This window comes from Tiliqua scincoides, chromosome 3 (assembly GCF_035046505.1).
Source record: "Tiliqua scincoides isolate rTilSci1 chromosome 3, rTilSci1.hap2, whole genome shotgun sequence".
NCBI classification, from domain to species: Eukaryota; Metazoa; Chordata; class Lepidosauria; order Squamata; family Scincidae; genus Tiliqua; species Tiliqua scincoides.
Window position 1 is genome coordinate 31875037 of NC_089823.1, and position 7636 is coordinate 31882672.

A 7636-nucleotide genomic window follows, 5' to 3' on the forward strand; every position below is an offset into this window, starting at 1 on the left:
TCCTTGGTGTATTTTCTGCCACAGCAGGAGAGGTGTTTGTCAGGAAGGCATGAGGCTGTTTGTTGTAATGCCCAAGCAGCAGAACTCCCAAGAGATCCACTTAGCACTCGCCTTGACAGTGTTCCAACGCAGCAAACAATATTTTTCATCAGGTAGTTTCCTAGTCTGATTAGAATGTGAAATCCTTTTTACTTGTCCAATTTCCTTGCCTTCGGAAATTGCTTCTCTTTGCATGTTTTGAGTTTTTGAGACTGAATTGTTTTTGCATGTTGTTGTTACCCACCATGGGCGCTCTTAATAATGGGGAAAGGTGGGGCATGAATATTTAAATCAAGATCCCTCTGCAGTGCCCTGAAAAACGACTTCCATTGTTTGCCTTCTCCCTTCCAGCTCCATGTGGAATGATGGTTGGCAACCTTCAGTCTCGAAAGACTATGGTATAAGCCTACAATACCCGGTATTCCCCTGCGGTCTCCCACCCAAGTACTAACCAGGCCTGACCCTGCTTAGCTTCCCTGCACATGCTCGATCTCGTCTGATCTTGGAAGCTAAGCAGGGTCAGGCTTGGTTAGTACTTGGATGGGAGACCGCCTGGGAATACCAGGTGCTGTAGGCTTATACCATAGTCTTTCGAGACTGAAGGTTGCCAACCATGTGGAATGTGGTTTTATAAATGGGTTCAACGTGCATTTGGCTGCCTTATCCCACCCCCAGTCAAATTTAAAAAAAAAAAAAATTGTATTGGACTGGCAATATATACTTTTCCCCTCACATGGATTTCATTTTGTGTGACTACATTTTGTGTGACTAGTCACTGAGCAAAAGAAGCAACAATGTGCTTCACAGATATTTTGGAGTAGTTTATGTTTATAGACCACTGTCCCATTATTGCTGCAGGAAGACTTTTTGGAGGCTGCCCAGTGACAGCCCAGTCAGATCTGTTGCCTGATCATACCCTGACTCACTGCTACCAACACTATCCCCCCCCCCCCCCAAAAAAAAAGTCAGGGTGAAAAAGCCACTCAACTCATTCCTTCCCACATGATCCTTTTTGGCAAAACAGGAAGTACAAGTTGTGCTGGGAAACCCCTAGTGTGTCCTGCACTTCCTGCTTTGTTCAAAGGAACTGCAAGGAAGGAGAGAGATGAGTAGGTAGGGAAGCATATCTTTGCTGCCCATGCTTAAAAAAAATGCATGGGCAGCAGAGATCTGCTTCACTCACCTCCCTCCTTCCTTGCATAGTGCCTCTAAATTTAAAGGCATGTATGCTTTTTTGTTTGTTTTGTTTTTTTCTGGGCTTTGCTGGCTGTTATGAACAGGGGTAAGTTATCATGTGAGCTTCCTGCCAGCCAATAGACTTGAAATAATTCATGAGACACAGTGATGTTACATACATGAATTTTGGGTTTGCCTTGTCCATCTAGTGGCTAATCATGGAAGGATTCTGATCAGGATCAGCCTAATAAATGAGGCTGACTGAGCACCCAATCCTATCTAACTTTCCATTATCGGTGCAGCTGCAATGCAATGTTCCCATACCTTGAGGAGATCTCCATGTCTGTCTCCCCACCACAGGGTGCAATGCATACCCCATTGGCATAGTTGCACAGGCACGGCAAACTTGGATAGGATTGGGCCCTGAATTGCTTGCTTCAGGCAGAGAGCTGGAGAGATCATCAAAGTGAGGGTGCCTCCCTTCCTCCTTCAGGCCCTGCCTCCCCCAGGTCCTTCTACCTGCCATCTACCAAGCTGCTTGAATTGGTTTTCCAATCCAGTTGCAGCCCACCTCATCCTCCAATGCCCCTGAAAGGGGAAAAGAAAAATGTTGCCGCCGCCACCACCTCCTCACCCACACAGCTACTTAGGAAAGCAATTAGGTGGGCAAGGAGAAGTAGAGTGCAGTGATCCAGAACCTGCCTATTATCCATTCACATTACTCCTTCCTTAAAAAAACCCATCAGCTTAAAAGCTATCCTAGTTGCTTTTCATGATCAGGAAACAGAATGACGAGGCTCTGTCTGTGATGGGCTGTAGTCAGGCAGTGGTAGACCCCAAGTGGTAGACCCCAAGTCTGCCACTTCCCCCACCTATGTCTCGATATGAGCCGCATCATTTACATCCTGGATGGGCCAGCCCTGAGACTGCCTATTACCCCTCTAGCAAATGTGTTTGGGATTTCTTACAAAGCAAAGAGATATATAGATAGCTAGTGTTTCAGAATTTATCAGCAGCCATAAAAACTGAAAATTAAAGCTGAAACTGAGATTCCGCATACAATAGTCATTCACTTTTGGTGATCAGGCAAATTGGTGTTTCATCTGCCAGCCCCTTATTACCAGCATGCATTTTTAGAGGGATGACAGAGATCTTGATGCAATTGATATATTGATGCCGAACAATGGGCAAAGGCCATCTCCAACCACGCCCTGCCAAATAATCACTGTGCTTCAAAAAATGTCGCCCACTAGGACAAGCACACATTCTCACTCTCCCTCAGTGCCCCAGTGTAGTACTAAAGAGACAGCTGTGTTTATGTGCAAATGCTAGTTTTTTTATATCTATCCCTTTGCTATAACTGCCTTTGAGAGAAGCAAGTGCTCCGGGAAGACTTGCTCATAAGATAAGCATTGATACTGGAAAGCTGGTTTATAGGTTGTTCCTTAGGGGGATTTCTTTGAAGAGGAAAAGGCTTTCACGGCCAGTCTATAAGCAAATATCCCCCTCCCCTTTTAGTTTCAGTCTCCCACTTATTGAGAAGAAACAAAAGTAGATCTGGGGAAGGAAGGACACTGATGTCACATATTAAATCACTTTGGTTATGGATCTCTTTGGTACTATAAATGAAAACCAGGTGTAAATACACCATTGAAAGGGGAGATAACCTGGTTATAAACAAGGTGTGTGAGTTTACTCAGGTCAAATGGGGAGAACAAAAGCTTCAAATAAATACATGATAACAGAGGAAAGGACTACTAAATAAGCAAACAAATTAACAGACAACACACACACACAAATACACAGGCGCACAGAATAATAGGAAGAAACTTGTGTGACCCCCGTGGGAAATATAATGCTACTGTAGGAAAGCTGGGAAAGGAATGAAGCTAATAAATGAGAAATATATACTGGAGCAGCTCTATGGCCCTACAGTGAATTGTGCAGTTTTATACCCAAATAAAGTAACTGTTTGTTTGTTTGTTTGTTTGTTTGTTTGTTTGTTTACTTATACTGATTCTATTTAAAGGGCTCAGAATAAATATTGAACATTTGCGGGGTGGGGAGCAGGAAGCAGCAGTAATTTCAGTTCTCTAAAATGAAAACACTGAGAAGAGGTGAGGGTGTTAGGTGATCACATCCTGAAGCCGGGAAGAATTGCAAGTTGTAGATGCTATACCACAGAGATTTCAAATGTATACAGTATATTGCTGCCGTTATGAAATGGGGCAGACAGGGAAGGAGAGCTTTCCTCTAAGAATCAGAATGCTGAAAATGAAAAGGGGGTGGGTAACAGTATAAAGAGCCTACACACCCATTGAGATGGCTGTGAAAGTAGAACTTGTTTGAAAAGTTTCTGGTAAACAGAAGATGAGTACAAAGGGTTATTTCACAGTGTCAAGCAAATGGATTTGGGCAGTAGCTTTGGCCAGAATGCTTATCCTTATGTTATGCTCTGTAGATAGCAATTTCCTCATAAGCAATATTTCTCTGACAAGCATTCATTTGCATTAAAAAAAAACAACAGGGGAACACACACCAGCCTTTCTGAATACAGGCAACCTGTTTTATGGTCGATGCTGTGTGTTGGATGACTGATTTGCTAGTCAAAATACGGCCTCAGTATCTGTCAAGTCTTTCTTAATTTGCTCAGGTATTGGCAGCAATACTCATCAGTTCATTACAAACATTCCTAGAGCAGCATGTGATCAAGACATACCGAAGCAGCAACCATTGCTCTCATACCAAGCTCTGAACATCTTTAGGGTGAGTGGGTAACAGTTTACTCCAGGAGAACTTTATATGGTGAAAACTCAAACATTTGTGGCTTTAGCACAGGGGTGGCCAACCTTTCAACTTTAGGATTCCTGGGCCTTTAACAATTGTATAGATAAGGAAATTTCAGCAGATGCAGCTCGTCAGATAACAAGCTTTAGCACTTGGTTTTTTTAGGACACTGTTACTGGATGCCCAGAACATGATATCCCAAAAAGAAAATGAATTACTGTTAACCAGGGATGGGAACTTGAGTCAGTGACTCGAACTCAGGTCACAAAAATGTGCAATTTTTGTGACTCGTTGACTCGTGAGTCGCACATATGGAAGTTTCTGAAAAACACTCAAATCAGGGATGCCCTGACTTGGCAGTCGTCCCCACGCATTCTGACTCGAGTCTGCCTGTGTCTGGGTGTGCTTGCCTACTGTTTTTGTGGTGTGAAAAACCTTGAGGTGCAATCATACCAACCGGGCGAGCAGCAGGGAAGTTTCAGCCGGGAGGCAGGGAAGGCTTAATGTTCGCTTTTGCAGAGGGCAGGAGTGGGGAGGTGGGAGTGGGGTCTCTGCTAGGAAAGAAGGAACCAATGATAATTGGATCTTTGGCTGAGAGAGGGCAGGAGGAGGAGCCCAAGGGCGGTTTTGCTTTACGATTGGCTGCAGGAGCCCAGGAAGGAGGAGGGAGGCAGTTTGTAGCAATCACGCTTGCCAACCACATGGCATAGCTGCTGTAAGCTCTGTTGTTACTTGGGTGTCTCATTGAATGACTGGCTAAAGTGGGACTACGTCTGAGTAGAGCTGCTAAGGATAGAGTTTTCCGGTAAGCCTCGCAGCTGCTGCACATGACCTTCCTCCCTCTTGCTGCTTCTGTCCCTGCTCTCTGGCAGTCCCTCCCCACCCCTCCCGCCATCTTTACAGATGGGATGGGGGAGGAGTCTTTAAAGTGAACTCACACACACACACAGCTGGCAGCTGCCCTGTTTTTTCTGCAGCAGGCTTTTTAAACGGCGGACAACTCAACTTGAGTTCTTTAGAGGCACAAAAGAGTGACTTGGAAAATGTCTCAGTTACAAGTCATTTTTGAGTCAAGTCTTGGGGGTGGTGACTTGGTGACTCAACTCAAGTTAAGCCTCTCTGGGTTTTTCCATCCCTGCTGTTAACCATTTCTTTCCTACAAACAAAAACAGTGTCTAGTGTACATCATTATGATAGAAATGAATTGGACGTCCCAGTGGAGATACTCTGTAATCCAACTAACAGCACAGTCTTGAATATGTCTACTCAATAGTAGATCACATTGAGTTTAATGGGATGGGCAGCCCAATCGGATCCAGGATTGGGCTGCGGGCTGGAGCGCATCGCAGCAGTGGAACGCATTTCAACTGCCACAAAATTGGCTGCTGGCAGCATGTAGAGCACTCCTTTAGAGGCCATGTTGGGAGCGCTGCTGGCTTGGAAGCGGGGAGGACCTGGGTGGGAAAGGGACAGAATGGAGCAGGAAGGCTGCAAGAGGGAATGGATCCAGAAGCGATGGTGCGGATCAGATTCTATCCCCTCATTTTACAGCTCCCTGCACCTTCTCCTCAGACTTTTACAGCTACAGAGCTGGTGCAGCTCCAAGGAGGCCCATTGCAGGTGGGAAGCTTACAAAGGGGTAAAAGGAAATAGTTCAGTGCAGCTGCACCAGTGGGGGGTGGGGGAGGATAAGATTCAGGAGTGAGTATTTTCCTGTTTTTGAATGAGGACTAAACATACAAACCGAAGAATCTTTTCCATTCCCTTCCTCATTTCTGTCTTTTGGATCTCACAGTGGGTCCGGTTCTCTTGCTTGCTAAGAAAACCATTACTGGAAGTAATGTTAGTGAAGAACAGGAAACCAGCCTGTTTTGCACAAGGGACAGCAAAGTCAGTTTTGTTTTGTTTTTCTCTTTTGGGTGACATGACGGGGAGGTGATGCAGTTCTGAGTGCTGTGGGGCTCCACAGAGTGCAGCTCTGGCCCTCCTGTTGGCACCGCTTGAAGGTGCGCCACCACAAAGTGCTTTACGGTACAAGTGGTTGATAAGATTGGCATTCATTTTGAAGGGCGAAATGACATCTCATGTTAGACATGTAATGGCTTAGTTAGAAGCTTACTCACATGTAACAGCCACACAGGGCCACAGTTAAAATCAGGACCACAGTGAGGAAATCTCTGCCCCAAAAAGGCTACTTAGGGACAGTAGCCTTTTTGCAACGTGCAATCCCAAGCACGTTTCCAGCACGGACATACGGGCAATACAACTCCAAGTTAACAAATATTGCCTTACCTTGAGGAGGCCTCCATGACTGCCCCCAAACTGCAGGATGCAACACATGCCTCATGGCACAGCTATGCCAGTGCTGAAAAGTTGGTTAGGATTGGGCCCTTAATTCTTAAAGTGCCATTCACGAATTCCCATAGTTTGCCATGGGAACCCAATGCAGAGGTAAAAGGTCCAATACTCTCTACCTCCACAATGTGGACATCAACCAAACTGCCATCCCCCGCAACATATAGGTAAAAATGTAAGTCCCTAATGACACTATTGTGTTAAATGTAGCATATAGTTTAACCCTAAGTTGTGGCAGAATTGTGACTGTACTTGAAACAAATTTTTAAAATTCATTTTAAAAGCTGAATAAACATTCATGACAAGTCTCTATACCACCCAATCAACACTTGGAACACTTAAATCTTAACTATGCCCTCTTAAATATCATGAACTTTTTAATAATTACAAGGGCCACTTAGCCTGCTTTTTTGCACTTGGGTATGAGCCTTGAATAGAAAATCCTGTGCACGCTTTCATCTATAGATGCTTGCATTTTTAAAATACTCACAGAAGACAAATGGGGAATAGTTAGTAATGTTTCTTTTATACTGCATTTCAAGTGTATTGACACTGCTATTGTTTTAAGGTACTAGATGTAATATGTGATTTTTGTACTTTTAATCATAATCCATGTCGTGTTTAAAGAGAAAAGTATCTAACACAATATGCACGTGCAGTTCAGATAGGGGTGCAAGTCTTTTATAGTTGGGAATTACATTCAAGTGTGAATAAATACTATCTGAATGGGTTCCTAAGTTCAAAACTACAGGTGCTAGGAGTTCCATATTGTGTTTGAAACTCACAACTTTTTACTCTTTTCAAAAAGCAGCAGCAGGAAACTTCAGATTGGATTGGAGCGGGGGGGGGGGCGGTAAGGGTGAAAGTGTTTGGCCCCCTCCCCTGTGCCACAATCCCAATCCAAACCCCACCTGCCCTTGACATCTGCTTTTGGGAAAAGAAAATGTCAGGAATTCTGAACATGGAACATGGTTCCAGAGGCGACATCACCTCTGGTTTTGACTCTAAGGGCCAATCCTATCCAATGTTCCAGTGCCAATGCAGCTGTGTCATCAGGGTGCGTGCTGTATCCTGTGGTGCAGTGGGGGGGATAGACAAGCGCCTCTTCAAGGTAAGGGAATATCCCTTACCACGGGGCTGCATCAGTGCTGAAAACTTGGATATGATTAGGCCCTAAGAAACCTCACATTTTGACTTGCAATGCAATCCTATCTTGCACTGGAACAAGCGAGCCAGGAGGCTTGCGCTGTATTCAGTGCGAGATAGGGCGTCAAAGTAG

At 44.6% G+C, this 7636-nt stretch overlaps 1 pseudogene; it reads left to right on the plus strand.

The window, feature by feature from the left end:
- The first annotated feature begins 504 nt into the window (after positions 1-504).
- On the plus strand, positions 505-616 carry LOC136646544 (5S ribosomal RNA; annotated as a pseudogene).
- Positions 617-7636: the final 7020 nt, after the last annotated feature.